Genomic DNA, 25,883 nt, shown 5'->3' on the forward strand with positions numbered 1-25,883 from the left:
AGCTCTGACCAGGGCCCGTCTACGTCCCTTATTAACATTCTCTGGCTCTGACCCTCTATGGCTCTGACCAATGATTTGGAATCACTTGACCATTTTGGCGGGGTTATGATCAATGATGATCATATACATTTAGTGTATGTTTGTCTGCGCTAAATTCTACATGAACTAGCCTATGTGGTGGGTGTTTTTGTTATGTGGGCTACTTTAGGCCTATTGTGTGGTTTTTAGCTAGGCTACTCACTGCAAGCTTATTCATGATGCTGGATTTTATGCAAATAGCCTAAAATGAAGTCCAAACGTTTGGAATGTAAACCTATATGCATGCAAATATATTATTGAATTATCTAGTCTTCACCACACGACAGGGACAAATTATTAACCGGTAGCCGACACAGGTTGCCGGAGAGCAATGACTCACTCATCATCATTTCCTCCACTGCATTAACCAAGCAGCTATGATGTCATCTGGCGAAAAGACATTCCTGCCTAGGCTCATTCTGTGTTATCCTGTGAAATCTGCCAGGAGACATATGCTTACACACACACCTTATCATGGTCAGTGCACTGGGTCAGACCTTAATCACTTCACATGCTCTTTGCTCTTTACTTTTTTACATTGTGAGTGATTTTTTAGATATATCCATTTGGTCTTCATGAACACCTTCTTTGCACAGCAGAAGTCATCTCTTGCAAATGTGTTTACACTTTTTCATTGGGTTCACACATTTCTCACACCCTTTTGCAAATCAGTTACAGATGTCATTCAAAGACCCCAAACTATTGGTTTCCCTGCATGCTAAACAAAAGGAAAACTATTCACAGGTGGTAGAGATTCCTTGCATACGTCTGAATCTCTGATACACCTGTGTAAAACTCCTTTGCAAAATTCTTCAATCAGCAATCATCCATAAGAGATACCATGTCTGTTCTATGTTGCTATTTGCAAGTATGGATCTAAGGCACATTTAGAGGAAGTATTGTATTGCCTATATTTGGTGAAGAAAACTACAAAAGGTGTTTTACTGTAGGTCTATTTCGATGAAAAGTTGTTCATTGAAATTTGTCTTGTCTAGGTGCTTATAGGTCTTGCAGGTTGGGAGGAATGAATACAATTATTTTTTATTTGGTACATACAGTTTTTTCTGATACCAAAAAAATGCTCATTTTGAGAACTATTTTGCATTTTGTTGTCCAGTGTGAGAGAGTAACAGCCTTTTGCAAGCAAAATGTGTCATTTTGGCCGGAGTGCTTTTGTTCAGACATGGGTGTTAACTGTTTTGAAAACGTGATGTCAGTTGATACAAGCATCAAAACAATCGAGAAAAACTGTAACATTTTGTTGTGCAATGTGTAATGATTGATTGAAAGCGAACAGTGATTTGACTGCAAGTTGTGTTGTTTGAAGGCAAAATTGGCTGTTTCTGCTTGTTTTAAATGTTTTTTGAGAGTGTTACAGTCTTTTGCAAGCAAAATGTGTCATTTTGGCCAGAGTGATTCTGTTTAGACCTGTGTGTTAACTGTTTTGACAAGCAATAAAGCAATCGAGAAAAACTGTAAATAACTTTCTGTTGCTAATCTATAGGCCTAGTCATGCTACATATCTCAAGTTTCACATAACTTTCTTTTGACGTTTTTTCAGTCAATAAATATTCTACAGGCAGAGGGTGCTAAAACTTTGTCTCCATGTGGGATTCCAGGGAACATTTTGTATTCTTGCCAAGACAGCTCCTTTGAGAGCTGTGTCGTGACTGATAGGTCATATCCCATTTACTGGAGACTGCAAATGCTGTTACATTTTTTACCATGGCTGACAGCAGTTGCAGCAACATAAACTGAGCCTCGGGTGCTCAGAAAAAACAATATGACTGACAAATAAGTGTGGCATCCACCACTACCGATTCCTTACATATCCTGGGCGTCATTCCTGTGACCATACTATTTGTAACACTATTATCAACGTACAGAGCACATGCTCTTTATTACCACATACTGTTAGTTCTGCTATGTTCTTTTAATATCACTTCTGCTATTATAAAGCAAATTTAATTGACGAAATGTGATGTGTAAATAAACTTGCCTTGCCTTCACTCGTTCTTGAGAGTGAACGGAGGTTAACAGTTCTGACTCAAAGGTCAGTACTTAAGAAGGTAATGAGAGGATGACACTTGAATGTCTACAAAGGCATGCCTGCACTAGTCATTCTCTAAAAATATTGGCCTAATGTGTCAGATATGTAAGGCAATGCCAATAAGCAAAAGAGCACATGAACATCTATGATATTTCCCTGATATTACATTGTCTTGGATTTTACTAAAAGCCAACATGGAATCATTTAGCACATTTTGATAGGATAGACACCAAAGAGAGGTAACACCAGAATGGCTCGCAGGTGTGCAGGAAAAGGTGATATCTTTGTGTTTATTTTAGTTTATTGGAGGTGTGAAATCCTTGCTGTGTGTGTGTCCCCTGCCCAGGGCTTAACCTTGAGGCTCGACCAGGACAGGTAGTGGGATGTTCCATTCCATTCAGTCCACTATGGCCCACATCTTAAGTGGGCACTTCAGTGAAGTGTTTACACTGTGTGTGGCCAGATAGTACTCTACCTTGTTGCGGATCTGGGCCTGTTCCGGCCTTGTGCCGGCCCAGCTCTGGCCCCAGATCCTCAAGGGCTCGCATATAGATTTACCCCAGCATGGCGGTGTTTACTGTAAACATGAACTTTCTTGCCAAGTTCTAGTGGCTTAGCATAAGGGTGTCTCATTTACTTCCCCTTTGCAGTTGAGTGGAAAAATCTTATCTTGTGAAAATGGAGACATTCTGCCTATGTTTTCATAGCAGCTGCTCACCCTGGAGATGTGACGCTGAAAATGGTCTGGCAGCCACCTGCTTTGGGTCAGTACAAGATGCAGAAGTGACTGCTTTCATACGTCACCACATGAGTCAAGTGGTTATCTGATCCATGGAGATCTGGTGGGCAAGACTTGAGGACGAATACATAGGGGACTAGGGGACAATCTTGACTATATCATGGACCTCATCTGGAGGCCTTGTGAAATTGAGGGCATGAATGCCTATTGCACCCCCTTGATGACTGCTGAAACACACACTAAGTAAAATGATGACCCAGTATTCACTGACCATGGGTGCCATAAACCCATGAAAAGGAAGTATGAGGGCATTGATTAAGGGGGGTGAGGGGGGGGGGGGCAAAATCTCACAGAGAGTCCAGAATTCTAGTGACCCTGTCATTGACATTCACTACACTTTCAAGGACATACAGGGTGTTGCATATGGTGCAAACTATAGTACTGATTAGCTCAGTAGCTCCAGACCATTTATATTTAAGATGGGGGCCCGTGGAGTCCTTTGTGTTCTGCTTAGGGCCTTTCCGTTTCTCTCAAGGGTCCACCCAGGAGTAGTGGGACTAACATGGTTTAAGTCTTTGGTGCCCCTTGTACAAATCTAAAACTCTTTGTATAAGATGTAATAAGATAATAATAACATCAAAGTTGCTGTATGTGTTATCCCAGTGTTCAGAGTGGCGCGATGTTTTAAGTCACAGTGAGATGTTACAGTAAGCTCATTGTTCCAAGTACAAGAGCAGATGATGTTATCCTACCCTAACTCCATTCCACTATCTGTGTGATGAGTAAGCAATTGTGTGAATATGTGCATATAACATATTGTTATCAGAGCACATTGAAGAAGGCGCTAAGCCGAAATGCATCTGTGTAATAAGCATGTTTTGTATGCAAAGTGTGGCTTTTTTTCTTCCTTGGTATCACATAATGTATTGTGCAATTTACACAGTGAAACTCCACACCAGTGACCATGGTGTTGTAATTACGTCCTAGTTTCCAAAGGGGGCGCATTGATGTGGCATTTCTTTCACTGCCCCACCAGGTGTAAATTAAACTAATGTCAGAAAAATGTTACATTCTCAAGGACATTTCAGGCTGAGAGTCTCAGCACAAGGTCATAAAAGTGAGCTTGCTGAATTGACTCAATATCACTCACATATAACTCACATTTCTAATGCTTTTGTATGAATGAAGAGACTCATACTTTGATTTGTTGTTTATCATATGCATCTTTGTATTTCCTCTCTGTCGAAGCAGGCTCTAAAGCGGTGGTAGTGTAGTGGTTAAGGAGCTGGGCTAGCATGCAGTAGCCTGAAAGTTGTCGGTTCAATTCCCGGCTTCCACCGTTGTGCCCTTGAGCAAGGCACTTAACCCCAAGTTGCTCCGGGGACAATGTGATCCCTTGTAATATAGCTGACATATGTAAGTCACTTTGGTCAAGAAGTGTCTGCTAAATGTAATGTAATGTAATGTAATGTAATGTAAAGCAAACAGATGCACTCCACTGATCTGGTCGATGGGAGCACTCTGTAATTTATCACGCTTGTCAAACAGTGATCCCACGGAAACCCTGCTATAAGATCAAGAGCTACAAAGCAGACTCAGGACTATGGGTCTGACTCCACCTAAGACAAGACAACTGCCAAGAGGAGGGACAGTTAAGAGGAAGATAAAAAAAGAAAGGAGGAAAGAGAGAGTGTAGGTAGGAGACAGAGAGAGAGAGAATGTGGGAGAGAGAGGGAGAGAAAGAGTGAGAGTGTGAGCAGGAGAGAGAGAGAGAGAAGATTGCCTAATCCCATGACATGACAATACATGAGTGTTGTTTCCCAGAGTACTTTGCCATCGCCAGGCAACCACTGCGGGTGCCACAGATATACAGGCCATTCAATCTGATGCCAAAGGCGGGTAGGGGAGCTCTTGTTCCTATTTATAAAGGAAAGAATTTTTGCCTGGTGTCTTTCCTCTACTACACAACCAGCCAGAACAGGAACAAGCAGGACTAGCTCGGTTTTTGCCCCATTCCTGAGACAGCCGTTTGTCCTTGATCTATTCTTCAGCGAGAGGCACACAGACAATGGAGGTTTTGGGTTACACTTCCCAAGTGGGGATGTTAAGGGACACTCACAAGTGGTGAGGTCACATTCACTCTGGGAAGACTGGGCGGAACGGAAGGCAGCGGAGATGACACAGGAAGGCGAGCTAACAGGACTGCACATAGGGAATTTCTTTTATAGTAGGCTGTCGTAGTAGCTAGGCTTTTGCAAATTTCCTCAAGGGCTTGGGGACAGGTAGGCTGTATTCCAATTCGCATACTTCTAATACGCGCTCATATAGGTATGTAAGTACAAAAGTATGCAAATTGGAACAGTCCTAGTCTGAATTAGCCTGGTTAGCATGCAGAACTTCTCAATTGTAATTGAGAGTGGATCTGGAAAAGGTTCATTGACTTAAAACTTATAAACTTAAATTGGTGCATTAAACTCTTACCAAATTGTTTCAGAAGTGTAGCAATCTTGTAAACAAAGGTTTTAAATGCAGTTGTTTACTCCTAGTTGTTTGTTAATTCCAAAGAAATACATGTTCATGCCGGATAAGTGATTGTATTTGCATGCCCATGTTTTAGGGACATTGGAAATGGGCTTCAATGGCCTCTGGGCAAGATGGACCTACAGAGCAAATCCCACATTTGCCAAAGGTTCGTATGGGTATTTCCAGGCTAAGTTTGAATATGATACACTGTCCCATTGAAAGCACAAAGCATTGGCTGTTCAGTGTCGGGTTATTCTACTACTATGCTATACTATACTACTATACTATCTCATCCAAGGTTTCTTGGGAAGGAGGCTGTCCCTTATATTAAGAATGTCCAAGAGGAAACAGTAAATATTCTCCACAATAGTGAACTGAAGATTTCTATGAAGTTAATGTAAGACAATGTGTCAGTCAGATAACAATTATCTCCTAGAAAACCAGTCACGAGTCATTCATCCTCTTGAGTTGACTCTTGTTTGTCATTCCTCAGTTAAACTCAAGATGTTAACAGTTTGGGCCCACAACACACCTGTGTATCAACAATACAACAGAGAATGGCAATGTAAGTTTAACAATGTGCAGTCCATTTATTTTTCCCTGTGCACCTTCTCTTGTTAAACATGCATGTATTGTCATTGCTCAATGAACTATTTAATGCTGAAATATTGAACTATTGAAGTATTTTAACTTTTTAATTATTTAACCTCGTCACATTTTCCAGGCACTCTCAGGCAGAGAAGAGGTAGGCTAGTTGCCCTGGGTTACTAAGTGTGGGTGCGTGGGGGCGGCGGTATCTTGGCCCGGCCCAGGTTGAGCGTGCCAGGCAGTGTGAAAACAGGGCTGCGTTCGGAGCAAAGCCGGTCTGGGAAAGAGACCTGCTCTTTTCACAGTCCAGGCTAACGGCCAAATCCTCGGATTAGTACCCTGACATCCTCCTCCAGGGCGAGCGAGCACCATTTCACAATCCCCCATGCTCAGTTATTCCCGAGTGAGCAGACAACATTCTTCAAACGTCAACGGGAGCAACCTACCTCCCACTTCTGTCGCTGTCATGAGCAGTGGTGTTTCCATGAGGAAAAGTTTCCTCTCTCTAAAGGCTTGCCCTGATGATTACTCTGTCGGAGATACTGTATCATGCTCTGCCGGTGCGGAAGGAATTGTCACAAGGCCGCGACTAAATATCAAAGTTTAAAGAGGTCGCCTTTAATACTCCATGAGGTAGATTGGACCCATGATTAGCCCTTTCCAGTAAGATTGAGAAAAGCGGCTGGCTAAGTGTTTGGTGTGTTGGGTGGGGGGTGGGGGGTGCTGTACAATAAGAGATTACCAGTTCCCTTTGCCACAGCAGCTTTGAGCTGTGCAGCTTTCTTAAAATCCTGATTTATTTCCTGAGGTTTAATTAGCCATGAAGTCGTGGAAGCCCTGTATGGAAGAAATAATGAGACCTTTGTCAGGAGAGCACTCTCACTCTCCCATAATGCACAGGAATCTTCCCAAAAGAACAGAGATGCATTGTGGGTACAAGCAATAGAATTAATTCCACGGTTCACTCTGTCTTTGGTTGCCCTGAACTAACATCTATTCACCATTAGAGAGTTTGTTGACCTGTGCATTTCCAGAAACACGATTTCCCAAACACACACTCAATTCACGCGTCTTGCACAATTGCTCTTTACAAGGGTGAATGAGCTTGTATTCTCCTTTTCTGTGAAATGCCTGTCATTAAGAGTTGCAGCGAATGAGCTGTTCTCAGTTTTTTATGTGCATATTCAAACAAATGGACAATGCCCTGAGTGCAATCGAGTATCCCGCTTACAATGACGATTGAGAATGCACTCTTGAGAGTCAATCTGCCAATTATTATGTCATTAGTGTAACTCTGACACGACCAGACGAACAACCTGACAACCACCCAACTATCCCAATGCAGTGTGTGGGGAGCCCCTGGTCAGCACAGCTAAAATCTAAGCACATAGCAGTGGGATGTTAGAATGAACACAAAGGTTTTGTAATCGTGTAACATAAACCCTTTCAGTCTAAGTGCTTCACCGAACCAGCTGTGTGGTGCCTGGATGTTTGTTGAATTTGTTTGACACATTGAGGTGGTTAGAAAGTGCAGTGTCCTTTGACCTCCACACTGAGACCGGCCCCAGCGTAACACTACACCTGTCTGTGCAGAGGAGCGCAGAAGAGGCTGTTTACCCTGACCGGCACCACAGCAAGGGCCAGCACAAGATCCTGTTTTCCTTTAAATCACTCAGATGGTCTCTTCCCACTCACTACACCAGAACAAAAGCTGGGGGGTGGGTTAGCTAGATGGAAATTTCTCAAAAAAACAAACACCAGCACGTATGGTTTTACCTCAACATTATCACTCACCCACACAGGTGACCATGATTTGTTCAAGTAAGAGTTGTTCCTGGACCAACATTCTAATGACGGTCCTGGACCAACAACTCTTTAACCAATCACAGCCTTGTGATGTCATCAATGTGAGCCTTCTGCTTCTCCCATTGCCATTTTGAATTTTCCCTCCAGAAACAACCAGGGGATCACCAACTTGTATCTCAATACAGGTAGGTCCTTGCATATTTGTGTATAAAATAGTTGTAAAATGAAGTAATTCTGAGTGGAATCTGAATATAAGCACCTTAGATTTTTTTTTTTTTCGTTTTAGCTGACCATGTTTGTCTAATGTTAGCTGCAAGGCTAGGGACCATACATTTACTGTAATACATTAGCTTCCTAATAGGTAATTCAGTGGCTATGTATCTTAACTTATTTCGAAGGGATACAGTAGTTAAAGTAGCTGGGCAGTTTCAGCGTTATGGATGTGACAATTGGACTCATATTGGTAAACAAAATGCCTTAAAGTGGGGGCAAAATTAGTATCAGTGAATTAATTTGCATACATTTTAATGTAACCTCTGTCCTCTGAATACTGAGAAATCGTCAAATTGCATATAATCAATTTCATCCTAAGAATACAAGCCATTTTATCAGCGTTATGGATGTGACATGAAATGGACACACTTTTGTGAGAGATTACAGGTTTTCTACAAACTCTGTGAATTTTGAAGGAAACTGCCGAAACTATGATATATGTAGCATGAAGGAGACTTGAATGAACACAAAAAGTGTGTTTTTGAAACTATGCGTCATTTTCGTAATGCATTATGTAGGAAAAACTGGCGTTATGGATGTGACGGTTTAACGTTATGGATGTGACATGTCTGAACCAGTCCTCGACAAACTACATAAAACACATAATTAAGTAGTGAATTTTTATATGAAACAATTGAAATAGTAATCATGAAAAACTAGCAATGAAAGTATTGCTTCCTCAGTGCCCACTAAGATCCAAAGGAAGAATCAGGACAACAAGTCATTTAAAATATAAAAAAAGAATACATTTTTTTCTTTTACCATCATCAATGTTGGTCAGTGATTCCCGGGTTACTGAAACACCAGGGAACATGAAACTTGGTGGCCACTCCCCTAAATAACTAGCCCTACCTGAACCGTTGCACCCAAGATGACAAAATATTTATGGTATGTTAGTCTCAAGAGCCCGCATCAACCTAACCCATACCCACTCATTTGTGATTTGCACACATAAAGTACATGCACGCGCACACATGCACATGCACACACACACACACACACTCACGCACGCACGCACAGTCGCACACATACAGGCAAGCACACACACACATAAACACATACAGACAGGCAAGCACACACACACACACACACACCCACATGAATGCAGACACATAAATACACACACACAGGCATGCATACGCATGTGCGCATACAAACACATGCACACACACACACACACACACACACACACACACACACACACACACACAAACACACAAACAACACACATAATACACAAACACAGGCACGCATACACACATGCACACACACAGACACACTCTTAGAAACAAAAGCAAACTCACATATACACACACTCATTTACATGCACATGAGTTGCAGGAGTAGGAGATGGAGACAAATTGACAAGCGTGATTTATTTTTGCGAAGAGAATATGCAGGACTGAGAGGCGGTCATATTTTATACCACTATGCGGTACATCTAGTTTATTGCTGCCGTTACTCATGTTACTCTGTGGGTATTAGCAGAGACTTTCTAATGTGGAGACACAGCACTCAAAAAATATTCCATAGAAATGCATGGGGCTAGTTTGTCATGCCAATATGGCCGTTGTCTACACATATCCCACCCCTTTCCTCGGCAAAACATCGACATGTGAATACATTGAGCCAATCATGTGGTGTGATGTGAAGACATCGTGCCAATCATTTGTTGTGATCTCGCTGCTGGAGCAAGATTGGTGTCGTGAAGCCTTGCGCACGGGCATTTCTGCTGAATAGGATGCCCGACAAGTGCCCATAAAGCCTTATCATATGACCGCCGAGTGGAGGGACTTGCCTAAAAGGACTTTGGTATTAGTTACAGAGGACCTGACACTTCAAATGCTGGCATATCGCGTCATTTAAAATGAAACTGTGTTAAGCAGACGTGAACGGCAGGCTGAACAGATCTGCAACAGAAGGAGGTTGCTATGTTAAGTCCAGCTGCAAAGTCAGCCATCTTCACCAGCTAACACGATAATCCAGTTACTGTACAACAACAGTATGACAGTTACGGGAAGATAATCGCTCAGATTTTCAGATTTTTATTAGGCCACTTGAAAATAGGCTATGGCTAGGCTAATCACTGGAGGTATTTTAATATTATGTTTGTTTTGCTAATGCTTAGGCGAGGCCTCCCTGTGGTTTTGATCAACCTTATAATCTTTGAAATGTCAATTGTGAACACTAAGGTGAAATGCATTGAAATTGACATGCCACCAGAACAGACGTTTTATCGGCTTTGAGGTATAATAAAGTCTCCAGTCTTGTTGACATGTTTACATAATGTAACATCCATAACGTCACATCCATAACGCACCAGGTTTCTAGGTTTTAAATAAACTTTTCCTATAAAACGTTATAGATGTGACATGGCCATGGAACTTGCTGACTTAAAAACAAAAGCCTTACAAATGTAAGGAGTTGTGCTCTCAAAGGCAAGCTGAGCATAGACATTGCTCTACCATTCCCTTGTCAATGTAGAATTTGTCAATTGACACAATTTGTTTGAACCTTGGGTCCATTCATCCACTTTTTAAATATGTATAATATTACCATGTGAAAAATGTTGTTTCTGGTATGGTTGCACACCATATTTATGATGTGAAAAGAGTGTCATGCTCCATCAAATTCAATCAGATCAGTTACAAACAATAAAATATAGACCTAAATGAAGATTTTAACAACAGTTCTATTTGCGTATGCACAACTTTTTTTTTCCATGGTAAGGATGACCTTTGCATGGAATTGCCCAGCTTTGAAGCTCATTTAGCAATCTTGGTGCCGCTGTAATTATGTTAGAGGCTAGGCTAGGGAACATAAATTTATGCTACCAAATTAGCTTGCTAACTATGTGAAGTGCCAAGCTGGTGTTTTGTTAGTTTACTTGCTAAGGAGCACACTTTTGGACTACTAATTTAGCTTGGTAAAGCAGCAGCTTTTGTTTGTGCATGGTCCTGGAGCGACGTTGCCATGTTGGCCTTGTTCCAGGACCGACTTTAGAATGTTGGTCCAGGACCGTCTTTACAATGTTGGTCCAGGACCCACATTGTCATGTTTGTCCAGGACCGTCATTACAATGTTGGTCCAAGACCGGATTTACAATGTTGGTCCAGGACCCACATTGTCATGTTTGTCCAGGACCATCTTTTTGTCATGTTTGTCCAGGACCGTCTTTACAATGTTTGTCCAGGACCCACATTGTCATGTTTGTCCAGGACTGTCATTACAATGTTGGTCCAGGACCCACATTGTCATGTTTGTCCAGAATCGTCATTACAATGTTGGTCCAGGACCCACATTGTTATGTTTGTCCAGGACCGTCTTTACAATGTTTGTCCAGGACCGACATTGTCATGTTTGTCGAGGACCGTCATTACAATGTTGGTCCAGGACCGACTTTACAATGTTGTCTTAACAATGTTTGTCCAGGACCGTCTTTACAATGTTGGTCAGGGACCGTCTTTAGAATTTTGGTCCAGCACCGTGTTTACAATGTTAATCCTGGACCAACATCGCCATGTTGATCCTGGACCAACATTGTAAAGACGGTCCTGGACCAAAATGGTGATGTCACTCCTGGAAGATGTACAAAAAAACAAAAGTGACTGTTTTATCCTATTACCAAGAAGAGACCCAATAGTTGATATAGCTTTGAAGCTCATTTAGCAATTTTGTTGCCATGGTAATTCGTGCTAATGTTAGCTGCTAGGCTAGGTAAAATACAAAAAAATAGCTTGCTAATAGGCAATACAGATCTGTCAGTTGTCGTTAGACTGATTTTTTTTCTTCCTACATTTCTGAGAAACTTGCCATGTTTAAACCTTTATACAATAAGCTGCAAAATATTTTTTCTGCTTTGTTTATTCCAGGTCCATCATAGGGAAGTTTGTCCAGGTACATCACAGGGAAGTTGGTTCAGGTCCATCACAGGGAAGCTGGTCCAGGTCCATCACAGTGAAGCTGGTTCAGGTCCATCATAAGGAAGCTGGTCCAGGCCCATCACAGTCAAGCTGGTCCAGGTCAATCACAGGGAAGTTGGTCAAGGTCCATCGCAGGGATGTTGGTCCAGGCTCATCATAAGAAAGTTGATGCAGGTCCATCACAGGGAAGCTGGCCCAGGTCCATCATAAGAAATAGCACTCTGCAGTCTGCACACACTCTGCTCTGGTCTGGACCCAAATGAATGGTCAATAGCCTTGTGCAATGGCAGCAACATCTATTACACAAGCGATACATCACTGTTTCAATTTAATTTTCTCCTCATTAATCTGTTTATACTATAATTTAAGGGGGTGGGACATGGAACAGCAGTTTGTAAGAAAGAGAAGTTTAGGCCCCAGCTGTGGCGCAACTGGCTGGGGCACCGTACGCCGGCGACCCTGGTTCGATTCCCGCCCCGTGGTCCTTTCCGGATCCCACCCCGACTCTCTCTCCTATTCATTTCCTGTCATTCTCCACTATCCTATCCGCAATAATAGCATAAAAGTCCCCCCCCCCAAAAAAAAAAAAAGATAAGCTTAGTAGGGGATTGACTTTTGCCATGTTAAGCTATGGAGACTGACGGAGTGTGGGTCGGTAAGAGTACTTATTTGGAAAAATATATTGAATTATATTTTAAGTGTCAAAAATATATATTTTTGTCATATTTGTCAATATATATTTTGTCAATATATATTTTTTGTATATATTTTATTTTGTATTATATTTTCTATTATATTTTGAATTATCTACAAGAGGCCAGACAACATCAGAGACTATGAAATCAGACTGCCCACCTGCACCAACACCAGATGGAAATTATCCATGTGGGCACTGTGCACAGGACAATTTTACACACATGTCACTCCTTTAATCACCTTATAACAGGAAAAGAACTATGGGTTAAAGGAAAAATCTCATGCAGCACTACTAATTAGGTATATTTGATCAAATGTCCGTCCCTGTGGGAAAGTGTAGGAAAAACACGCAGGGCTCTGAAGACAAGAATGTGACCACAGAAGCAACATTAGAAACAATCATGATAAGAGTCCCCTGGCTGTTCATTTAAACAAATTTGGACACCCACTCTCAACTCTGAGGTTCATAGGGATAGAACAAGTCAAACACCACTGAAGAGGAGGGGACATAGACAGTCAGCTTTTAAAAAGAGAGGCTTTTTAGATTTACCACCAGTAAACTTTGTCCCCAAGAGGGCTTAATAAATATTTTGTAATCAGACCTTTTCTGTAATAAGAACTTGTAATATGGACTGTGAACAGAAAGTCTAACGAATGATTGAACTCTATATCTTTTTTTAAATCTGCATTTGTATACACTAGAGATCTGTTTTGGTCTTAAAGTTCTACTAATGTTTCTTATAATGTTCTTATGAATTTGTTTGGCATTAGTCACGTCACAAGCTTGCCTGCCATACCTGCAAGGGTTAATGAGTCACTGAGCTGGCTCCCCCCTATACTGTAGGCCAGGTGATTTAGACCATGTGCAATGCCTGTGTTTGCAGTGAATCTGAGGAAGAACAATCAAGGTCATAACGTCTTGCCAAACTATGAGAAAATAAAATCAAGAAAAGAAAATACCAAGGAGTGTGTGGACTTTTTCCTTAACACTTTGTTTTTGCCCTGTATCTGGGATTGTGCACAAAGTCTCTTTACAAGTTGTTAGAGAATGGAGCCATAGACTTTTCTAAGAATCTCTGAATTTACCAACTACCTTGCCATATATAAATATTTTACAATCTCAGAGAATCATGTTTATTGGTTGCAAAAGATTTTGGGTAGATTGTGGAATGACAGTGGCAACATAGAATAGCATTCACAATTTATTGGAACATTGTAACATAATGTGTCATAAAAGAACAGTTAACATCGCTATAGAGTCAGGGACATCAGTATAACTTTACCCAATATAGCCTTTAACTTTTTCTTTCTGGGTAATCTTTGAACTGTTGTACAGTTGAGTCACATTTCCTATTTGGAAACAGTGGCTGACTTTGCATACATTATTTGGGGACTTGCTGACTGCAGATTTAGAAACCGATATACTGTGGTTTGTTTATGAGGCACTTTGAAGCTTGCCAAGCAATGTCCATCAAATGGGGGAAGTGAATGGACAGTGTGAGCCACATGGCAGTCCCATGTTTGAGGTGGGCTACACGCTTGACAATGACGGCAAAGAGTTGTTATCAGACATTCACTAAGACTTATTACACAGCACCAATATATCTAATAAAACCTTTTGGAAGTACCATTAATGATATGTTATAAAATATTATAAAATATACCCGACAGAGGACCGGATATTTTAAAATTAAATAAAAGAAAACCGAATATTGATCCTTCATTTAAATTTCCAGTATTATCGTTATGTGGTTAATAGGAAGTGGAACCAAGTCAAGCAGCATGCGTGTCTTGCCGCAGAAAGCTGCGTTGTCTGATGGACAAAGCACATAACGATGACAACTCTTTGCTGTCATTGTGAAGCGTGTAGCCTACCTCACGTTATGGAATGGAAATATCATGCATATCGATGATTCTGCCATTTTTATAGCTGTAACAGTAAGTGTTCACATTAATATAATGTTCCCTATACACAAAAAATATTTGAAAAATATTTTCACAGTATATTTTGAAATATATGTACATATTCAAAATTGACAGAAAAAAACAATTTTGACACTTAACATATATTTCAATATATTTTCCAAATAAGTGGCCTTAACGACCCACACTCAGTCAGTCTCCATAGCTTAACATGGTAAAAGTCAATCCCCTACTAAACATCTTTATCAAACTGCTGTTCCATGCCCCACCCTCTTAAATTATAGTATAAACAGATTAATGAATGAATCAATGAAATTAAATTGAAACAGTGATGTATCGCTTGACCATCCATTTGGGTCCAGACCAAAGCAGAGTGTGTGCAGACTGGTATTTCTTATGATGGACCTGGGCCAGCTTCCCTGTGATGGACCTGGACCAAATTTCTTATGATGAGCCTGGACCAACATCCCTGCGATGGACCTGGACCAACTTCCCTTATGGCGGCCTTACATTGTACGATTTTGGTCTGTTTTCACAGTCGGCGACTAAATGTTCAAAGTCGGACAGAAATCATGGGAGTTGTACTGGAATCGCGGCGCGCTCCCGTCAACTAGATCGTTAAGTGTAAGGTGCCAATCTTAGCGGTTTTAAGTCAGTCGGAGTCAGTCCTTTTCTAGTTTTGCCGTTACGACAATATCAAACATGTTTGATATTATCGCAAGTCTTTCTAGTCGTGGCTCATGCAAATAGTGACGTGAACTATGAAAACCAATAGTGACCTCTCTTCAACACCAAACAGGAAGGGGCAAAGTAGGCGACAGCTGTAGCATATATGATTATTTGTTATTCTTATAATATTTGTCATTTCTTATACATATTTAGTCGGCTCTTCCACGTGACAGAACAACTCTATATCGGTTAGGGATGTCACGCATGAAACAATGCTGCAGAAACACGAAAATATGGCTTTGAATTTAGTAGGCTATCACTTCAGTTCCTGTTGATATCTATTGCACGATGGGTAATAATTTAAAGGAATCTAGTTGCAGTCTTGTGAATAGTGATCCTGCAAGATCCCCAGTCATTGCAAAATCATAGTCTGTGACTTAAAACTCTTTTACTTGTCTTTAGATGTGAGAGGGTCTGAGACTGTAGTCTTTCAAAAATCTTTTCCAAATCTTTGCAAATCTTTCCAAAGTCTGTCAGTGTAAGGAGGGCTTTAGTTCCCTGTGATGGACCTGGACCAGCTTCACTGTGATGGACCTGGGTCAACTTCCTTATGATGGACCTGGACCAACTTCCCTGTGATGGACATGAAGCAACTTCTCTGTGATGGGCCTGGACCAGCTTCACTGTGATAGGGCTGGACCAGCTTCACTGTGATGGACCTGGACCAACTTCCTTATGATGGACCTTGACCAACTTCCTTGTGATGTACAGGGACAAACTTCCCTATAATGGGCCTGGAATAAACAAAGCAGACAAAAATATTTTGCAGCTTATTGTATAAAGGTTTAAACATGGCAAGTTTCTCAGAAATGTAGCAAAAAAGAAAAACAGTCTAACGACAACTGACAGATTTGTATTGCCTATTAGCAAGCTATTTTTTGTATTTTACCTAGCCTAGCAGCTTAAATTAGCATGAATTACCATGGCAACAAGATTGCTAAATGAGCTTCAAAGCTAATTCAACTATTGGGTCCCTTCTTGGTAATAGGCTAAAGCAGTCACTTTTGTTTGTTGTACATTTTCCAGGAGTGACATCACCATGTTGGTCCAGGACAATGTTGGTCCAGGATCAACATGGCGATGTTGGTCTAGGATTAACATTGTAAAAACGGTGCTGGACCAAAATTCTAAAGACAGTCCTGGACAAACATGACAATGTGAGTCCTGGACCAACATTGTAGAGATGGTGCTGGACCAACATTGTAATGACGATCCTGGACAAACATGACAATGTGGGTCCTGGACCAACATTGTAAAGACGGTCCTGGACAAATATGACAATGTGGGTCCTGGACCAACATTGTAAAGACAGTCCTGGACCAACATTGTAATGACGGTCCTGGACAAACATGACAATGTGGGTCCTGGACCAACATTGTAATGACGGTCCTGGACAAACATGACAATGTGGGTCCTGGACCAACATTGTAAAGACGGTCCTGGACCAACATTGTAAGGACAGTCCTGGACCAACATTGTAATGACGGTCCTGGACAAACATGACAATGTGGGTCCTGGACCAACATTGTAAAGACGGTCCTGTGCCAACATTCTAAAGTCGGTCCTGGAACAACATTCCAAGACCAACATGGCAACGTTGCTCCATGGACCATGTAAAAACAAAAGCTACTGCTTTAGCCTATTACCAAGCTACATTAGTAGTCCAAAAGTGTGCTCCTTAGCCAGTGAACTAACATAACACCGGCTTGGCACTTCACATAGTTGCATGCTGCACCTACCTATTAGCAAGCTAATTTGGTAGCATTAATGTATGTTCCCTAGCCTAGCCTCTAACATAATAACAACGGCACCAAGATTGCTAAATGAGCTTCAAAGCTACTTCAACTACTGTATCCCTTCAAAATAAGTTATTTAAAAGATGCATAGCCACTGAATTACCTATTAGGAAGCTAATGTATTACAGTAAATGTATGGTCCTTAGCCTGGCAGCTAACATTAGACAAACATGGAAACAAGTTGGCTAAAACGAAAAAAATAAAAAAAAATCTAAGGTGCGTATATATATTTAGATTCCACTCAGAATTATTTTTATTTTACAATTATTTTACACACAAATATACAAGGACCTACCTGTATTGAGATACAAGTTATGGTAACCCACTGGTTGTTTCTGGAGGGAAATTTCAAAATGGCAATGGGAGAAGCAGAAGGCTCACATTGATGACATCACAAGGCTGTGATTGGTTAAAGAGTTGTTGGTCCAGGACCGTCTTTAGAATGTTGGTCCAGGAACAACTCTTACTTGAACAAATCACGGTCACCCCCCCCCCCCCCCCACACACACACACACACACACACACACAACACACATAATACATACATGATTGCTTACATTTATTCATTCAAACAAACTTCCAACAGAGGAGAAAACATTGAGATTACTGTAAAGAGTAACAGCCCATTTGTTTCACAGAATTGTTTATTGTTATGGTTATGGTTATGAGATTTGGCAGAAGCGTTTGTCCGAAGCGACTTTCAAATAAAATAGTACAACAGTTAAATTAACAGTGCACAGTTTCAGGATTTAGGAGCATAGCCAGTATATTACTCTTCAGAGCTGATTCCATTACTGCCTACATTCACCCAGTTCTTCACGTGGCACGCTAAAAAACATAGTGTATAGTCTGCTTACTACGATGGAGTCGCCTTTAAAGGAGTCATCTCTTATATTATTCATATTATGTAACGGATAATGTATTGAACACCGGTCATTACTGGGAAAATAAGTCCCGACAGGGCGAACCGGACCCCGACGCGCAGCGGAGGGGTATTGTTCCGCCCTGAAGGGACTTATTATGACCGCCGCGCAGCGAAGCGAGGGTAGGGCAGACACAGTTTTCTGTGAATATCTCGAGAACCGTAAGGTTTAGGAGGACCATTTTTTTGTATGTTTATCTCAAGGGGCCATGTCAACCAATTCCATAACCACTCATTTCATGTATAGCGCCACCTAGTTAAACACAAAAAAGTAAAAATGAGGTGTTGTAATCGCAGGTATCTGTGACCTAACATAGTCAAAACTGCACAAAATTGGAAGTGTAGGATCATTATGACACCCTCTGAATGTACGCCAAGTTTCGTGGAATTCCGTTAATGGGGGGCCACACAATAAATGAATTTATGTTACTATACACCAACTGGCCTGTAGGTGGCCGGAGACAGTTTTCTGTGAATATCTCGAGAACCGTAAGGAGGTCCACCTTTTTTTTGTATGTTGGTCTTAAGGGGGCATGTCAACCCATCCCATTACCACTTATTTCATGTATAGCGCCACCTAGTTAAAAATTAAAAAGCAAAAAATTAGGTGTTTTCATCACAATATCTCTGGCTGACATGGTCAAAACTGCACGAAATTGAAAGTGTAGGATCATTATGACACCCTCTGAATGCATGCCAAGTTTTATGTGTAAATTTAGTGACCGTACACCAACAAGGATTCCCGGGACACTGAAAGACCGGGGTACACGAAACTTGGTGGGCATGTAACCCCACATGGATAGCATGGAACCATCATTTTTTGTTTTGATCTGTAGCCCCCCCGCTGTACTGGACCCCCCGAAAGGAGGGTAGGGCAGACACAGTTTTCTGTGAATATCTTGAGAACCGTAGGGCCTAGGATGACCAATTTTTTCTGTATGTTTGCCTCCAGGGGTCATGTTAACCCATTCCATGTGCACACATGTGCATAAACAGATACACACGCACACACATACATTCACAGTAATCATACGTATGACACATACTCACACAGTAGACATATGTACGCATGCATGCACATGCACAAACACACATACGCAGGCAAACACACAAGCACGCACACACACAGACACACACACACACACACACACACATAAACATAAACATGTACACGCACACATGCACACAATTCAAGAATTTCTCAGAATTATGAACAGGCAAGATGGGGGTGGGGTTGTACAAAATGAATTTTACATGTGAAATCTATGAACTAATCATGTTTTGGTTTAATTGTTGTCTAGCAGATACCAGTGAGAATTGAGTGTGGATAATGCAATTTAGTGAGACAGTTAGAATCATATAGGCCTTTCAGCGTGATTTATTTTTGTGGAAAAAATGTGCTGGATTGGGCGGCGGTCATATTTTGTACCGCTCTGCGGTACATCTAGTTTCGATATGTAATACCTGTGATAGTAGTAGTGATATGAAATACCTGAATTAGAAGCACAAACTCCGTTGCCATTGACAGCGGTCATTATTTTTTTCAGAGGTCCTTTCCTCGAAAATAATGACCGCTAGAACTTTGGGAAATTCCATTTAAGTCAATGGAGCGTTCTACTTGCCTTTTGAAAAGCCGTGTAATAAGTTACAGTAATACCATTCTCTATCCACTTCACTGGACACTGTGTGCAGAAGGCCCATGTGTGCTAAATGCATAGTGAGGGTTTCCCATTCACATTCCATGTTTACCATTCTTCACTAATGCACAGCTTGTGTTCATGAGCATGAGAAACATCCGTGGCGTGCGACTATTGACAAATGTGAGAAACAGCGGTGGTTGTGTGTGACTTGTGCTTTGTGCTTCAGGGGCTACAGCTGGACTTCTCTGCAAAAGATGGAGGTCCATCCTGCTCCTCTGAGGGTCTTCTGAGGGTCAGGACCAGGTAGACACAGCAGAAAACTCGGAGACATCAAGAGCCTGTTGTTCTGTGACATGACAGGCCGGGAAGGAAAACAAGGCGCTCACCTCAGGGGGTAACAGAAGTTTGGGCCCCTGTAGTGCTTTGTGTATGGGTGTGTGTGTGTGGAGTAAAACAAGATGTCTTCTTGCTGCACAGTGTGTGTGTGTGTGTGTGTGTGTGTGTGTGTGTGTGTGTGTGTATGTGTGTGTGTGTGTGTGTTTGTGTGTACTTGTGTGTGTGAGTACTTGTGTGTGTGAGAGCATGTGTGTGTGTGAATATGTGAGTGTATGTGTGTAAGTATGCATGTGTGTTTGTGTGTCAGTATGTGTGTGTGTGTGGCTCCGTTGTTGTGGTCGTGTGGCGTGGCTACTTTGAGTTGCCGACTCGTCCTCCCCCCTCAGCAGGCCACCGAATTGGACACTTTCACCCGGCGGCCGCACCCCTGTAGTGACCAGTGGTTTTAATGTCCTAATCTGCTTGTGGCTGGCCAGCTATGGAGCCATCAGCCACTTATTCCCAAAACCGGAGTGCCTAATCCCCAATTAGCCTCTAAAGTCCCCCGCCGCTCTCAATCTGGTCTCGGCCGCCGGCACGTTTGTCCTCCGGCGATGCGTGCCTAATGGAACATGTCGTCTGGACCCCGGGCCGGCGCTCAGACACTTCCGTGGAGGCCCACTAAAGAATGGAGCTCTGCTGTACGCCCGACACACCCGGCACTTCAAACGGGCACTGGCCCAGATCTGATGCTGGTCTGGCCCTGCTCAATGCTTGATCCAGTCTGTTGACTTCAGGGATGGACCTATAGCTCCAGCCTTGGGCCATATAGCCCCAGTCTCGTGTTCTTGTCCTTTGTGGCAGCCATGTCACTTTTGGTTCAGTGCAAAACAATCGGCTTGCAAAGTATGTTTAGTCCGCCCATGCAGCAGATGTCTATATAAACTGTCACATTGTATCATGCGTGCTTTGTGATGCTTTGAAAAAACAGGGTGTTCTTGTACTCTTTGTTACACAGATTTGGCTTTTATGAAGAGGCTTTGAACACCCTCATTTTAGTTGACATGTAGCATACAGTTGTTTGTATATGTTTGATACTCACTCCAATGTGCATCCATTTGAAAAGCATTCATTCCTATCAGCCATAAACTGCTACTATGAGGAGGACATGGAGATAAGAACAACCTGTGGAGCACAGGCACTGAGCTAACTTAGAAACAGAGAAACTTATTTTTGTGTTTTTCATCAGTTTGGGATTTATCCCATAATTACACATTTGGCGTAACTGACTGGTTTTCCAGAGTGATTGTTGTTTAAATGGTGCAGCCCCACTCATTCCTGCTTCAGACCATAATTACAGACATTTGAACTTTAATTGCATTTGGGAATTGACAGTGTTTACATTAAAGCCCTCAGCTTAGCACTTAAACGACTGGAAAGGTTGCTGAAAAGTAGTACAGAAATGCATAACTGATAAACTCTCATCTCCACACCTATTCATTCTGCTATGAGAATAATCCATCTCTCATCTCCCTACTGTCAATTGTGGAAGTGTCGCTACCAAGTGGTTAGGAGATGTGTAAGGGTTTGAACTAAATCAACTTTCCTTACCTCCCTATCACTATGTTCATTTCATTAGGAGGAATATCAACACTATGTGCACTTAACCACTTGGAGACCTCCATACCCCCACGCACACACACACACACACAAACACACACACACTTTCTCTACTCCTACACACACACACACACACACACACACACTCTTCCTCCACTCCTACACATACACACACAAACAAACACACACACACACACACACACACACACACACACGCACACACACACACACACACTTCCTCCACTTCTACTGTCGGTGTAGGGGGAGCTGCATGTGTCCCCATGGCCGGTGACGTGTCCTGTCATGGTGGGTCGGAGCAGAGCAGGGGCTTGGAGAGACGGCTCGTGTTACTCTGTGATGCTTGGCCCAGTCGCCATAAATAAACAGAGTGGAGGACCGCTGGCCTGGACCCAACTGTCCACACTGGAGAGGGTGGCTGCAGCTGCTGGCCTGGACCCAGCACGGGGTGGGGGGTGGTATGAAGCCAATGACCCGCCACCCGTGCAGTAAACAGTAGCCCTAAGGGAATAAGGGAGAGAGATGGCCAGACCAAACTTGGCCCCGTGTGTGAGGAGGAGATAACTGCGGTTCACAGCTGTCATGGTACTTTCTAGCTATGTTCTAGCACTTGCTCCTTAAGAATGAAGGTCCAAGAATGTGGTTTAGTGATAAAGCTAAGCTAAGTTACTCTGAGTTAACCTAGCTCATTGTCGCTAAACCACATTTTTGAAATACCCCATGACGTAATTTTTTAAAGGTTGTGGGCTGACTAAAGGCCATACAGTACAGCAGTCTTAACTTAAGTGGTATGTGTAAATATTTTGGTGTCTGATTTTATCATTCTATGAATCGAGGATATTTTGGGGCCTGTGTTAAGGGCTGTAAACATATTGCTTCTGGAAAGTTCCAAGGTATGACTGGACATTTATCTACACTATTCTATATTCATCTATACTCATTCCCTGACACTTATTCCCATGCCTTAAGAGTTTCCTTGGCAAAGCACATTTGTATACATTTTCTATTCTATTTTGAGTCCTATATGCTATGAGTGAATGACCTTGACCATAGAGAGTGACCTTCAGAACCCATGTCTGTCTGCCCTCACTACTGAGGTGTAGCCAGTCCACTTAAACACAAAGCACAGATGGGCTTCCCCTTTGGTCACTGCTGCCTGGCCAGTATTGTCTTTGGATATGCCATTTAAAAAGCTTCCATAGCATACCACACACGGCCATTTCCTACCCGCTATATATTCTGAGGGCACAGCCCGTCTTTAAAGCTGCTGGATGACACTGGTGTGGGTTTAGTCTCTGACAGCCCAGACTTGGTGTGGTCAGGGTAAGTGAGACACGCACCATGCACACAACACAACACAGCCAGCAGACAGCAGTAATTACTGCCCCGTAGCGATAAGAGTCTCGAGCTAGGAAGCAATGGCCGCGCGATACAGTGTGATTTATGTCAAGTCACTTTACTGGAAAACAAAACAGTGAAGTGTGCTCCTCTCAGAGGAAAATATAAGCGATTCAACTTCATCTATATTGATTCAGCTTTGTGACTTACAATAAAAAAAATGACATTCAAGAAATGATTAGCACTTCACCACTTATGCACGAACAGCCCATTCTGTCTGCGCTCTGATAATGAACTTGCTGATTGCTTTTGAGCATATAAACATAATAATAATTAATACATATTATTATGACCGCTGCGCAGCGAAGCGGCGGTCATATAGGTTTAGTCAGAATTTTTTTTTTTTTTCTTTTTCGCATGCCCAAATTTCCGTCAATGAGTCCCGGGACACTGAAAGACCGGGGTACACGAAACTTGGTGGGCATGTAACCCCACATGGATAGCATGGAACCATCGTTTTTCATTTTGATCTGTAGCCCCCCCGCTGGACTGGACCCCCCCGAAAGGAGGGTAGGGCAGACACAGTTTTCTGTGAATATCTCGAAAACCGTAGGGTTTAGGAGGACCATTTTTTTTTGTATGTTTATCTCAAGGGGCCATGTCAACCCATTCCATAACCACTCATTTCATGTATAGCGCCACCTAGTTAAACACAAAAAAGTAAAAATGAGGTGTTGTAATTGAAGGTATCTGTGACCTAACATAGTCAAAACTGCACGAAATTGGAAGTGTAGGATCATTATGACACCCTCTGTATGCACGCCAAATTTTGTGGAATTCCGTTCATGGGGGGCCACACAATAAATTAATTTATGTTACTATACACCAACTGGCCTGTAGGTGGCCGGAGACAGTTTTCTGTGAATATCTCGAGAACCGTAGGGCCTAGGAGGTCCACCTTTTTTTTGGTCTTAAGGGGGCATGTCAACCCATCCCATACCACTTATTTCATGAATAGCGCCACCTAGTTAACAATTAAAAAGCAAAAAATTAGGTGTTTTCATCACAATATCTCTGGCTGACAAGGTCAAAACTGCACGAAATTAAAAGTGTAGGATCATCATGACCTCCGAATGCATGCCAAGTTTTGTGTACTTTCGTTCATGGGGGGCCTTACAATAAAATAATTTATGTGTACATTTAGTGACGTACACCAACAAGGATTCCCGGGACACTGAAAAAGTGGGGTACACAAAACTTGGTGGGCATGTACCCCCACATGGATAGCATGGAACTGTCATTTTTCGCTACAGTTCTCTGTGAATATCTTGAGAACTGTAGGGCCTAGGATGACCATTTTTTTCCGTATGTTTGCCTCCAGGGGTCATGTTAACCCATTTCATGTGCACACATGTGCACAAACAGATACACACACACACACACACATACATTCACAGTAATCATACGTATGACACATACTCACACAGTAGACATATGTACGGGCACATACGCAGGCACACACACAACCACGCACACACACACACACACACTCACACACACGCACACCCACACACATAACATAAACATAACACAAACAATCAAGAATTTCTCAGAATTATGAACAGGCAAGATGGAGGTGGGGTTGTATAAAATTCATTTTACATGTGAAATCTATGAACTAATCATGTTTTGGTACTTGTTGTCTAGCAGATACCAGTGAGAATTGAGTGTGGATAATGCAATTTAGTGAGACAGTTAGAATCATATAGGCCTTTCAGCGTGATTTCTTTTTGTGGAAAAAATGTGCTGGACTGGGCGGCGGTCATATTTTGTACCGCTCTGTGGTACATCTAGTTTACCTGGAGCTAGCACAACCCAGCAAGGGAGTTTCGATTTGTGTGTCACAATGAACATTTCCGAGTATTTGCAGAGAAATAGCATGGAGGAGAGAGATTCAGAACAGGCAGATGCAGGTTTGTTTAGGTCAGTATCATTTTATTATGACCGCCGCACAGCGATATATATAGGTTATAGGTTTAGTCAGATTATTTTTTTCTTTTTCGCATGGTCAAATTTCCGTCAAGGATTCCCGGGACACTGAAAGACCGGGGTACATGAAACTTGGTGGGCATGTAACCCCACATGGATAGCATGGAACCATCGTTTTTCGTTTTGATCTGTAGCGCCCCCGCTGGACTGGACCCCCCGAAAGGAGGGTAGGGCAGACACAGTTCTCTGTGAATATCTCGAGAACCGTAGGGTTTAGGAGGACCATGTTTTTTTTGTATGTTGATCTCAAGGGGCCATGTCAACCCATTCCATAACCACTCATTTTATGTATAGCGCCACCTAGTTAAACACAAAAAAGTAAAAATGAGGTGTTGTAATCGCAGGTATCTGTGACCTAACATAGTCAAAACTGCACGAAATTGGAAGTGTAGGATCATTATGACACCCTCTGAATGCACGCTAAGTTTCGTGGAATTCCGTTCATGGGGGGCCACACAATAAATTAATTTATGTTACTATACACCAACTGGCCTGTAGGTGGCCGGAGACAGTTTTCTGTGAATATCTCGAGAACTATAGGGCCTAGGAGGTCCACCTTTTTTTTGGTCTTAAGGGGGCATGTCAACCCATCCCATACCACTTATTTCATGAATAGCGCCACCTAGTTAACAATTAAAAAGCAAAAAATTAGGTGTTTTCATCACAATATCTCTGGCTGACAAGGTCAAAACTGCACGAAATTAAAAGTGTAGGATCATTATGACACCCTCCGAATGCATGCCAAGTTTTGTGTACTTTCGTTCATGGGGGGCCTTACAATAAAATAATTTATGTGTACATTTAGTGACCATACACCAACAAGGATTCCCGGGACACTGAAAGACCGGGGTACACGA

At 42.1% G+C, this 25,883-nt stretch overlaps 1 long non-coding RNA gene across 3 annotated transcripts; it reads left to right on the top strand.

Moving 5' to 3' along the window:
• The first annotated feature begins 4,725 nt into the window (after nt 1-4,725).
• On the top strand, nt 4,726-21,325 carry LOC143116725 (uncharacterized). 3 transcript variants are annotated; one of them, XR_012985910.1, is made up of 5 exons: nt 4,726-5,055; nt 5,485-5,556; nt 5,689-5,955; nt 7,932-7,969; nt 11,930-13,264. It is a non-coding gene; the product is annotated as an uncharacterized LOC143116725 (long non-coding RNA). The 3 variants fall into 3 exon arrangements; XR_012985909.1 differs by having other exon boundaries at nt 5,884-5,955; XR_012985908.1 differs by lacking the exons at nt 7,932-7,969; nt 11,930-13,264 and adding an exon at nt 19,913-21,325 and having other exon boundaries at nt 5,884-5,955.
• Nucleotides 21,326-25,883: the final 4,558 nt, after the last annotated feature.

This window comes from Alosa pseudoharengus, unplaced genomic scaffold (genome assembly GCF_046254945.1).
Source record: "Alosa pseudoharengus isolate Yale_2024_CS ecotype anadromous, Long Island Sound unplaced genomic scaffold, YU_APseudo_1.1 YU_APseudo_1.1_scf_11, whole genome shotgun sequence".
NCBI classification, from domain to species: Eukaryota; Metazoa; Chordata; class Actinopteri; order Clupeiformes; family Clupeidae; genus Alosa; species Alosa pseudoharengus.